Below are 12311 nucleotides of genomic sequence, written 5' to 3'. Positions count from 1 at the left end.
GGGAATGAAAAGATGGAGTCTTTTGCCATAGAATGAGTAGAGGCAAAGACTCCAGGTTCTGTTTTTTCTTTTCTTCAGCTTCAGTGAGCAGATCTATGACCTGAAAGTATTTCTAAGACCTTTATAAATTCCCTGGTACTTGATCATTCACGACACACATGCTACTCAGAATATCAACTAAACAACAGGATTCGTTTTTCACTTCTAAACCTGAGTAGCATTTAAGTATGTTTATTTTCCATTATAGAAGTCATATTCTTACATTATATTCTTACATTACCAAAAATTTGAAAAATGACATATAGGACCTGTAAGATAGGTAACAATACAGATGATTCTCTTTTCCTGAGGCAGTTTCTATAATTATCTCGAAGCCTTTGAGCTTTCTTTCCCTTTTTATACTGTGTGCAACCCTATCATGGTTTGAAACCCAGCTTTACACTTTTTCAAGAGTGTTTTTCTATAACAGTTATAGGGGGATTATCTTTGCTGGTTTGGGAGAAGTTTTTAGGGTCATGTTAATATGCTGATATATGTAAATATAGAGGACAAGTTAATTCAGATGTGAGGGGCCTGGTTGTGGAGTCAAAAAAATGGGTAAAGGAGGCTGCCATGAGAGGAGGAACAGTGGGAAGGACCTCCCTTGGGGGTATAGGTGAGGGCCACTTGGAAGGACAGGCTTACATTATATCTACACGGAATGATAACATGGTGAGGTGAGAAACCACAGGTCCTGACTACAAGATAAGATTGGGAATGTGAAGGTAAGAGAACAAATATGACAGAAGAAGAGTTGTGGAATTTCCTGATTCCCTGAAGAGAAGATGTAAATTTAAAGAAGGAAAAGTGAAGGAAAAGCCATAGTGGATAGTCAGATAAAGCCTCTTGTTAGAGAGGAAGGAGTATATGCATGGTCTTTTGTTCACTCACTTGCCTCATTCATTCACTCACTCTTTTGCCTACCAGAACAAATGTTTGAATACCTGCTGTATACTCAGTATGTCCCGAGGGGCTTCTTTTTTGGGAAGAAATGACAGCATAGTCCCCATTTGTATGGGAGGCATCTAGCTGGGCAGGCATTACAGATTCACAGTGACTAGAGAGCTCACGAACAGCAATCTGTGTATGAATTCTGAGAAACCTGTGTCATCTGTGCTAAGGAGTCATAAAAAAAGGAGGAAGGATGACAAGGGAAGGGAAGCTTCAAATACGCTTACAGTTTGTCTAAGGTGTCTGTGTGTGGAGTTCATATAAAGTAAATGTTCAGTAAAGCACCTTGTCAATGGCCCTAGGAAAAGGTTCTCTTGATAGCACCCTTCAGTGATGCCTATATGGGAGAGTCACTTGGCTTTTGCCCTTGCCTAGACTTTGTGGTGACTTTTGAACCTCCTGGTGTGTAGACAGTTTTGGTAAACATAGTTTCACCAAGTAAAAGAATCTTCAATCTTTGCTAAAAGGCCGGCTGATTATAATGTAATGACTGTAATGCTGGAAAGAGGCCTGAAGTCTTTAGGATGCCTGGAGCTCAGAACGTTGAGGGCCATTGGTAGTTCCCTGTGTTTGACTTCAGCACAGAGGTGGTTACATATGTTCTGTTTGTCAGACCCTTTGTCAACATTAGGTTATGGTGTTGAGAAAAAAAGTCAATAAGCCTAGAACTGTGCATTGTTCAATTCAATGAACACCTAAGGTATTGAACTGAGGCCAAATAGAAGAGCCTCCAGGTGCCTTTTCCTCTCTAAAGGACTTTTTCTGTGCCTGGTAACTGAATACTTGAGTTGATATCATGCCAAGTTTTAACAGTTAGTCATATATTTTCTAGATAAATGACATTAGCTACCCCTTTGGATTTCAAAGAGGGAAAAAGATCTTGAATTTGGGATGGGGCCCTGAGGACCTTCTTAAGTAGTGCTGACAAGTCTCCGGATGGGTTAAGGATATTCTTGATATTAGGAACCGAACAGTCTAGCCCCCCACAAGTGTGCACACACACTACCAAATCTTATGAGACCATTTGGTAACAATATATTTTGTTATGTTTTTAAGATGTCTTCTTGGGTGGCCAAGATTAGCCATCAGCTGTAGGCTGAAATTAGGTGATAAAAACTCCATGGCTTTCATATTAAAATAGAAATTGAAGTCAAACCAAGATTGATTTTCCTAGTCCCTATTCCCTTTCCCTGTCCCCTACTTACATATTTTCTGTGCACTCATGGTTACTAGTTCTATTTACATAATCTCTTACAGGCCAGTGAGATTTGGAGGCTTACGCCTATCCATATTCTATATTTTGGCATGTGTAGTTCCTGGAGCTTATGTTAGATTTAGATCTTCTTACAAATAAGGCCACTAGGTCTGGGTCTGCAAGGCTTTTTTCAGAATCTTGGAGAAAAAGGAGCACTTCTGATAATGAAGATTATCCAGCTCCCTTCCTCACCCACCTGCATATCCCCAGCTAGTGACCAAATGATTTGCAAGTGAGCTATGAAGAGAATTGCACTGTCAGAGGTTTTAAAGTATATATAAGGGTATTTTGCAAGAGCAGCATAACAGAAACAAGTTCAAAAGGACAGAGGGGAAAATGCTCCAAATCTGTGGCAAACGGGATTTCACTAAAATTTACAGGATTCCTTGGATATGTCTTTGATTCATGTACTGATTTCTCAACACTTTGAAACTATTTCAAGTGGTGTTTAAAGAAACAAAAGCTTTTCTCTGTAATAAAAAATAAATTATTCTACTTTTTAAATAGAAATACTGAAAGATGACGATTGCTTAAGTTTTTTTTTTTTTTTTTTAAGCTGAGTCTTTCTTTTGAATTAGGGGGGATGGTTATAAGAAACTACATCTTCTCCCCCCCCCACTCCACCTCCCCACCTCCCCACCACCCCCATCTTAACTGCAAATGAAAAACACACTTTATGATTTAGCAAAAGGAAGTTAAGGATGAGTCTTTGGGGAGCGGAAGTAGTGCAACTGGTTATCATGTTAATCTTCCGTTATGGGAGTTGGGCTCAGAGCCAGATTTGCTCCTTATAGCAAATGAACAGAACTTGAATGGTTAAAAAAAAAAAAAAAAAACCCCCAATCCTCAGATCTGGTGCTTGTAGGCCAGTTTGATATGTTTTTCAGGATCCTTCTCCTTCACACATACTAAATAGCTAAAGCGACTGGAGATAAAAGTCAGATGATTAGATACAAAATGCCTTCTCCTTTATTTCCCTTTGGTAAATGTCTCCGTGCAGTAAATCATGACCATAAACCACCTCAAAATTGCACTTCTATGTCAGTTTTTCTGGATAGTTCTCTCCTCTTGGTCTCTGCCTCAATTTTCCTATCTGTTAATGGGAACAACAACAACAAACTAAAGGCGGCATTAAGAATACAATACAATAGTTTTAGCGTGGCATGGAAATAGGGATGTGGGTTAAGTGGTGGGAAGGGTGCTTTTCATTGCCTATTTGATTCTAGGTTTAGTTATTGGTTTGAGTGTCTTTCAAATTCCTCTTCTCATCAGCCCTCAGTTTATGTGCACTGAGTTCAATAATTCAGCTTAGTGATTATTATAGTGTAAGTATACCTTATTTGATAATTGAATTACCCTAAGAGGAAGGGAAGGATAAAAAAGAAGGATGATTTGGGGATACAAGGAGAGGGTGTGGCATCTATTTTTTTTCTCTACCAGTAGTATTCAGCAGTGAGCAAAACTGACAAATTTTTTCTTTTATGGGGCCCATAGTCCTATGTGGAAAGATAGGCAATGGGTATATAAAATATGCGTATGTGGTAGGAGATGTTCTGAAAAATAGAGCACTGGGCATGAATGGAGACTGGTAGTGGTGGGGTCAGTAGAGCTCTCCTACATTGACTGATGAGGAAAATTTTCTTTTATAAGGGAACATTTGGACGAGATCCTTAAGAGTGTGAGGGAACAGGGCCTGCAGAGATCTTAGGGGAGAACAATCCAGGTAGAGTGAACAGCAAATGCAAAAGCCCTCAGGTGGGAAGATGCTTAATTTGTTTAAGGATTATCAAAGATGCCAGTGGTTGGGTCAGAGTAAATAAGTTGAAAGTCACAGGAGATGAGCTTGGTTCGGAATCACAGCAGGTCAGGCCACAGCAGTTATAGAAAGACTTTTGGCTTTTGTTCTGAGTGAGATGGGAAATCACTGGAAGGTTTTGGGCAGAGGACTGACACAATTTGCATTCCTTTTTTAAGGCATCACTCGGACTACTGTGTTGAGAAATGGTTATAGAGGAATAAGGGCAACAGCAATGAGACTAGTTGGGAAGGAAGCTACACCAGAATTCAGACCAGATGTGAGAGTGATTTAGGTCAGGGTGGTAGTGTTGGAGGTGGTGAGAAGTGGTTAGATCCTGGGTATATTTTGAAATACAGGATCCATCAAGATGTACTGATGGATTGAAAGGCAGTATGACAGAAAGAGAGGTTTCAGGGATGACTCCAATGTTGTATTGGGCAACTGCCAAGACTGAGTTGTTATTTTCTGAGATATAGCCATTCTCTCATAAACAAGAGTTAAAAATTACTGACCTACAGAGTGAGTGTAGACAGAGCAAGGAAGGGTCCTGTTTCCTGCTCCCCTACAGTGTTTAGAGATCAGGAAGTTGAGAGGAACCGGCAAAGGAGAGAAACTGACAGTAAGGGAAGGAGAGTTGCATCCTGGAAGTCAAACGAAGAAACTGTTTCAAGGAGAAAGTATGCTCTTTGGGGTCTGCTGGGGAAACGAGATGAGGAAAGGGATGTCATCATTTGGAAAGCACTGCAATAAGATGCACATGTTGTGCCACTGCTGAGGCCTAAGGCCTACCACCTCAGAAGTCTACCTGTGGCAAATGTGGCTACCCTGCCAAGTGGAAGAGAAAATATAACTGCCAAGGCCAAAAGATGAAATACCACTGGGACCAGTCGAATGAGGCACCTAAAAATTGTATACTGCAGATTCAGGCATGGATTCCGTGAAGGAATGACACCTAAGCCCAAGAGGGCAGCTGTTGCAGCATCCAGTTCATTTAATGATTTCAACGATTAGTCACAACAAACATTCTGATTTTAAAAAATAAAAATAAAAATAAATAAAAGTGATCAGCTATGTAAAATGCTGCTGGCTGAGAGATTAAGATAAGGAATGAGAAAGAATCACTGGATTAGGTAATGTAGAGGTCACTGCTGACCTGACAGAGGCATTTTGATATGCTGGGAGTGAAGCCTGATTCTGTTGTTTTAAAGAGAATGGAAGGAGTGAAATTGGCAGCAGTAAACAGGGGTAGAGAGAAAGAGGTGGAAGCTGGCAGGGGACTTAGGGTCATGGGAGAGTTTTTAAAGATGAGGGATATTAAGGGGCGCCTGGCTAGCTCATTTGGAAGAGCATGCGACTCTTGATTTCAGGATCATGAGTTTGAGTCTCATGTTGGGTGTAGAGATTACTTAAGTAAATAAATAAATAAAATCTTAAAAAAAAAGATGAGAGAGATTATCTGTTTGAATGTGTTGGAAAGAGACAGAAAAAATGACGAGGCAGGAGAAAGGTGAAAGTTATAAGAGTGAAGTCCTTGAGAAGTCCTTAGGAGTTGAGATCCAGGACACAGGTGAAAAGGTTGGTCTCAGGTCAGTTCATCCTTTGTAGCACAAAGAAGGCAGAGTGTGTGTACAAATGTGGATAAACTGATGGATTTGGTAGTGGGAGTATGCCAAAGTCCATTTTATTCTCAGCGTTGGAACTTTTATACTTGGAGATTTGGAACATAATAGATTAATAGATTACATAAATCTTGACAATATGGATGCTAGTAGCCTTTGGAGGCATACAAATAGCATGTCAGAGAAATACAAAGTAAGAAGTTTCCATATTAACAGAACTATCATGTGGGTATTTAAAATCATATTTTAAATCAAGACTACTCATTAAATGGAAAATGTTTTTTAGCATACTCTTCCATGAAAACAGCACATTTACCAAGATGAATAGTGTGCTCCAAATTAAAAAAAAAAGTTATGTGTGTTTACATGTAGAAAAAGACAAAAGTTTTATCAGTTCCATCTAGATGGTGGGAATATGCATAACTTTTGTTCCTCTTTGTACTTTTCAATATATTATTAACTTTATATACTAATCATGCATTTGGAAAAAGATTACATAAAATAGAATGTATTAAAAAATCCAAAAATATAACTTTTTTCCATTTCAGAGTTGTTCACAATAAAATGTAAAACTATAGAATCTGACTCTATGGATTGGATTAAGATTTACAATCAGAGAAAATACACTCATAGGTTCAGGTTTGGCTTATTCTTGGAAAATATTTGATGACTAAAATAGTACCCAGCCCAGTTATCTTGCATCTCAGAAAGGAAGTGTAACCAAATCTACCACAGATTAACTCCGGATTGTAATTGGGGATTGAAATTTTAAGAAGTTTTATTTGGAGCACCTGAGTAGCTCAGTCAGTTAAGTTTCTGCCTTCGACTCAGGTCATGATCTCAGGGTCCTGGGACTGAGCCTCTCATTGGGCTCCTTGCTCAGTGGGGAGTCTGCTTCTCGCTCTCCCTCTCCCCCTCCTCCCTACTCATGCTCACACACTCTCTCAAGAAAATAAAATCTTAAAAAAAAGTTGTTTGTTGATATAAAATGTTCAATGTACTTGTTACCTTTGCCAAACAAGGGAATGCTCCTACTTCCTCCTTCTCCTATGGTTTTGAGATTTTTCTGTGATTCTCTCTTCTATCCTCATTTTAGTACAGATTATGGCACTGCTTTTGGACTAACTAGGTGACCAAAAATAAGAGACTGTACCTCTTAATTTCATAATCCTTTTTAGTAAAATGGAGCTAGCGCTCTTGAACAGACCTCTCAAGATTATGTCATGAAGCAAGTAAATGTATCAATCATTATCTATCACTAGCTGGCTGTTTGCTGTCACCAGCTATTGGTGGCCTGATGCTTTTAAAACTGTAATGAACAGTTTTGCCCAGAATATTGATTCTACAATAGAACCCAAATGAAAGTACAAGAATGTGCCATAGAGATAAGGAGTCTTGGAGGACTCTGTGGCCAGAGAGGCCTTTGGAGCCCTGACTAGAGAAAAATTACTTACTGGAAACAGGACATGACTGTTTGGCTGGCACAGGATAAAGAGAGAGAGAGAGGAAGAATAATGGTGACTTCCAGTAAATGAATTATGCTCTCCTTTGTCTCTTCCAAAGAATCAGAAAGGGTTATAGGCCTGGTATTACAACTTGAAAAGTTTCAGGTAAGCAGGCACTAGTTATGGTATGGTACCATAGATTTTTTACAGATGGCACCTGTAATAAATCATTGACGGAGGGTCCAGAGACAGACTGTTGCCATTAGGGAAGCAGTGTTTTATGGATGACATCAAACAGAGTAGCAGGGCAACTCTAAATCCTGAATCAAGAGTTAGCATGCACCTCCAAGAAAGAGACAAGTTCTACTTTAGGTTTTTCTCAAAGGGGTAACTTAGAAAATCCAAGCAAATTTAATGTTGGATTCATAGGTACTATACAACAACATTCTGTCACATGTGTATATGTTATATTATATTTTCTTACAGAGGAACACAGAATAAATTCTTACAGAATTCTGTAAGTTTAGGGGGTTGAGCAAAAGTGTAGAATCTTGGAGATGTTGCTATCACAGGATAAATGTTACTTGGTGAATTAAAAGGCACTGGAGCAATGGGCTCGGTACTTAGTGCGGTCATCAAAGCTGATTGCGGTGTACTGCTGCCAGCTGACCTCTCCACACCAGCAGGTGCCAGGCACCGAGAGCACCGCTCCCTCAGACATTGACCCTGTGTTAGGGAATATGCTGACGTGTTATGTTTACTCCTGGAACGAAGAGGGAGGCTAATGCCCTACTCCTCAAGGAGCAGCCCCCGTACCATAAAGGTTTTATAGCTGTTCAAGATAGACTTTAGGTTCATTCTTTCCAGATTCATTCACAGGGAGGGAGAAAGAAAGGGAGGGGATGGTAACAGTAGAGCAATGTTTAACTCAACAGATTCCAATGTCTCAGTGGTCAAGATGATCAAACCCCCCACCTCCCCACCCTGTTGGCTCCACAAACAGAAAACGTCAGGGTGGGCACCCTGCCAGATGTTCAAGCCAGCAGCTGAACTGAAACAGACCTGCCCTGGGAAGGGAGAGAGAGAAATAGAGCCAAGGAAACCTAAGAAGAAAAAAGTGGCAAACTATCCCAATAGCTTTGCTACTGACCCATAGGAGTGTTTGTTAAGAAGAGAACTAGAATATATCTCAAATGCTATTGGTACTATTACTATAGTTCTGCTGGCTAAAATTTACTATGTGCCAGACACCAGGTAAAGCATTTGCATGCACTTTCCCACTCTTCTCCTCATCCCATGAGCTCAGTTCTATTATTATCTCCATTTTATAGAAGAGGAAACTGAGGTTGAATAATTTAGTGGAAGAGTCATAATTTGAAGGTAAGTTTGTAGATGTGATTAAAACTTGAGGCATTTGGTATCAGAAATCAAGGGAAAATGTGCACACTGAAGTTGTTTTAAGTTGTAAATCCTCAGGATAGAAAAAAGTCAGTCTTTTCGCTACCACGAGCTTTACAAAAATTATTTCATTTTTTTCTATGGAGTAGATATTAATTTATTTGTTTTAAGGTAGAGTCGGGAGTGTCTGAACTCAAAGCTTTCCTATTTCCATGATACAGGGAGGAAAAGGAAGTGGAAAAGAAAGGAATCTCCATTTTCACTGAAAATGGTGGGGTGGTGTATAGTTCAGAGGGACCAGATTTGTAGATAGTTCAAATCTCATTTGAAGCAGTAGTTTCAACATCTTCTCATGATTAGTTATGGAAAATAACTGCTTGATTTGAAGTTTGTTTTCTTTGAAGCTGCTAATAAACAATAAAAATTTTAAGATACATAGAAGGGAAAGAATACAGAGTCTCGTTTGATTTTGCAATTTGTTTTATAGCTCATAGAGAACTTTCTTAAACTTTGCAAAACTTTCTGAGAGTCCAGTTTTATGATTTCCCAGTCTCCATTATTTTTTACAATGAGGAAGCCAACAACAATCCATAAATATTTATTACATTGTGATTATAATAGCTACTACTGTTTATGCATCAGGGACTTTACAGGCAAGAATTATCTTGCTGACCCTCCACAACACAGTGAACAGTCAGTCTTTTTTGACCAGCAAGGAAATTGAGCTTCAAAATGGTTCAGTAGCTTGCCCAGGCTCAAAGCTAATAAGTGAAAAAGCCAAGACTTATCAAGCTTGGCTAGCATTCTTTCTCCTACATCGTGCCAGTTTTTCTCTCAAGGATCAAAGCAAGAAAGCTAAATAGTCAGCCTCTGAATAGTTGAAAATTGGCTGGAGAATGTGTAGTGTTTACAGATAATGTTGATCTCTTCACCTGCTATGACACATATTGAAACATAGGCAGAGGGAAATGACTTATTCATGTTCTTTCAACAGATTCTTATTTGAATATTGAATTTTTTTTCCAATTCTTTGGTCCTAAGGAGTGGTTGCAGACATGTTTCTGTGACAAAAGATGACGGAAATATGGCAAATTTGAAAAGAGAGGGGGATAAAAGCAGCAGATGAAATAAAAGTACAGTAGAGCAAAGCAAAGGAGCAAGGGAATAAATACAAAGAGACTAGAGAAAGTAATTAGCATTTAGACTTTGCACAGGGTAAAAACCCAAGCACAGAGAGATGGGATAACTTATCCCATGAATGCAATACAGATGAGAGTTCTCTTGGGCTCTTTCCTTCCTGAATTGCTCTAAACCAGCTTCAAAATAAGATTCTAGGTTTCCAGCATTTAAGTTCCATTGTCCTTGTCCCTCTCCAAAGGCATGCATTTTAATCACCCGTCTACCCTGCTATCCCTGAAGTCCTCTCCCACATTCCGTGTGGCTGGAAATAGCCTCCCTGTGTAGGCTCAGTGCCATTCCAGATGCTTGAAACAGGATTTTGATACAACAAATAAAGGAACTTCTCAATCTAGGGGTCCATATTGCCTTGTAGCTGGTTCTTCTAGAGTTTATTGTCATTTATGGCTACTTAAACAAGACCCTCCTTATTCCTCAGCTCCCCAGTTTCCCTAACTGACCCTTGTTAAACTGTGACATCTCAAAAATAATACCAAAACAAAGCTGAGTTTAATGTTGTAGTAAGGAAGAACATTACTTTGAGAGAGTCTTTTTTTTAATTATTTTTTATTCTTTTAAATTTATTTATGATAGTTGCAGAGAGAGAGAGAGGCAGAGACATAGGCAGAGGGAGAAGCAGGCTCCATGCACCGGGAGCCCGACGTGGGATTCGATCCCGGGTCTCCAGGATCGCGCCCTGGGCCAAAGGCAGGTGCTAAACTGCTGCACCACCCAGGGATCCCAAGTAGCATCTCAGAGTGGAGAGAGAGGGCAAGTTATGGTATCTGTGAGGTTTTGGAGTCTAATTTAATGCAGATCTTTCAATCTCAGGGCTCAATTAGGGTTGAGTAAGTATCATGATGTGATAGTGTAGATGTGGAACATGTAGTAAGGCAAAAGTTTTGAAGCTGAGGATTCAAAGAATCTTGGAGATAAACTTTCATGTGATGCTATCTATTGAAGATTTAAACCATTTGATGTTCATTTAACTGTTTTGTGGAGGAAGTTCCTAAAATGAACAAAACAGATAATTTGCAACTTTTATCCTCCTGAGCAAGAGTTTCTAGAAATAGTAAAGCCATGTTAGTGAATACTGGGGAATAATGAAGTTATGTTGATGTTGACAGTAAGCTGTGTGGTTGTAAATGATCTTGCTTCTCCGTGTCCCACCTTGTCGTCATTATTAAGCCTGAGTTAAAGGCTAGACACATCAACATTTGGGCATTTGACCGATTGGGGGTGGACATTGTTTTATCCTCCATGCCTCTTAGGTTTTCCTGTTCTTTTTGGTTAATTGTGTGAAGACATCACAGTAAGACACATGGATGCATCATTTGACACTTGTTTTATAGCAGCATTTAAGAACTCTAGAGATCACACCTCTAAACATGGCAGCAATATGGACCAATACTATGATCAGAGTTCATTGTCCACTTCTTATCCAGAAGCCAAGGGTTCCCAATTTATAGCAAGACAATAGAGCCTATCCCCCAAAGAGCCTGCAGAACCAGATGATTAGTCATGCTTCCTAAATTTATGAGTCTTTATTTACTTGCTAGTTATTTTGAATACATTAAAGATCCCAGAGAGGCCTGCAGGGATCTAAGTGCAACATTTTCCCCCTAAAATAGTACATGTTTACTCTCAAGAGGCCAATATTATATCCAAAGTGGCTTCATTCTGATCCACCACCTTAAGATTTCATGAACCTTTCAGGCAAGTTCTATGGCTGTGTTAGCATTGTCTAACTCTTCTGTATTCTCTGAACCTTAGCATGCAGGTTGCTCTCTATTTTGGGAATATCTTATACAGTATGAAGTGAAGAAGTATCAAAAGGGGAGAATTCAAAGTACCCTCTGAGGGTTAGAATTTTGGTTCTCAAATTAAGACACTTTCTCTTTAAAATATATTATCTATCAAAAGTTCCTAGAAGGTAACAGTTCCTGGAGGGTAAACTGATATACCAAAATGAATTCTTCTAAGTGATGTCAAGGATTATCCTGAAGGCAGGCCTCAGTTTACCAAGGTAACAAGTACCTGTCCAATATGCAGGTAGCAGCCAGAAGGCTTTTATGCTTGAAATTCAACAGCAGTCATTGGGAGCCACCTATGAATGGTCTTTGGCCAAAATAGGGCTGAAAATAGTGATCTAACATTCTGGCACTACTCATCAAGAATGGTCCAGTGCCAGGCCAAAATTTGGAATATTAAGAAAATTAGGCAGTTCTAAAGTAAAAGAGAAATAATGTCTCTTATTGTGATGTTGGCGAAAGTGACTCAGCTTTCAAATATATTGCATTTCTTCCCTAGATCTCTTCAATTTTCATTTCTGTGAAAGTTCAGTTACAAAAGTTCCAGGTTTTAGGTCATATAAGTGTTGTTTAGGATGATGTTAAAGAAAGGCTACTCATATCTATTGACATTTTACCAGGTGTATTGCATGAGCTCCCTGTAATATTTGACTGTGTCTGTTTACAATATTGTGATAATCCTATTGAGCCATCAAGGTGCCCTAAAGGAGTGATAAGCCTTAATGTATGCATTGACCAGTCATTAATTCATAGGGAGAGAGTTGATGAACCCCGGAAAGAATTGATCTCATTATCATTAAAATCAATGGTAATACCTTA

General features: G+C 39.2%; 1 pseudogene; it reads left to right on the top strand.

Moving 5' to 3' along the window:
- Positions 1-4752: 4752 nt before the first annotated feature.
- Positions 4753-5054, top strand: LOC144315349 (large ribosomal subunit protein eL37-like; annotated as a pseudogene).
- The last annotated feature ends 7257 nt before the right edge of the window (positions 5055-12311 follow it).

The sequence above is a fragment of the Canis aureus genome, chromosome 6 (genome assembly GCF_053574225.1).
Source record: "Canis aureus isolate CA01 chromosome 6, VMU_Caureus_v.1.0, whole genome shotgun sequence".
NCBI lineage: Eukaryota > Metazoa > Chordata > Mammalia > Carnivora > Canidae > Canis > Canis aureus.
This window is presented reverse-complemented; position numbering and strand designations above follow the sequence as displayed.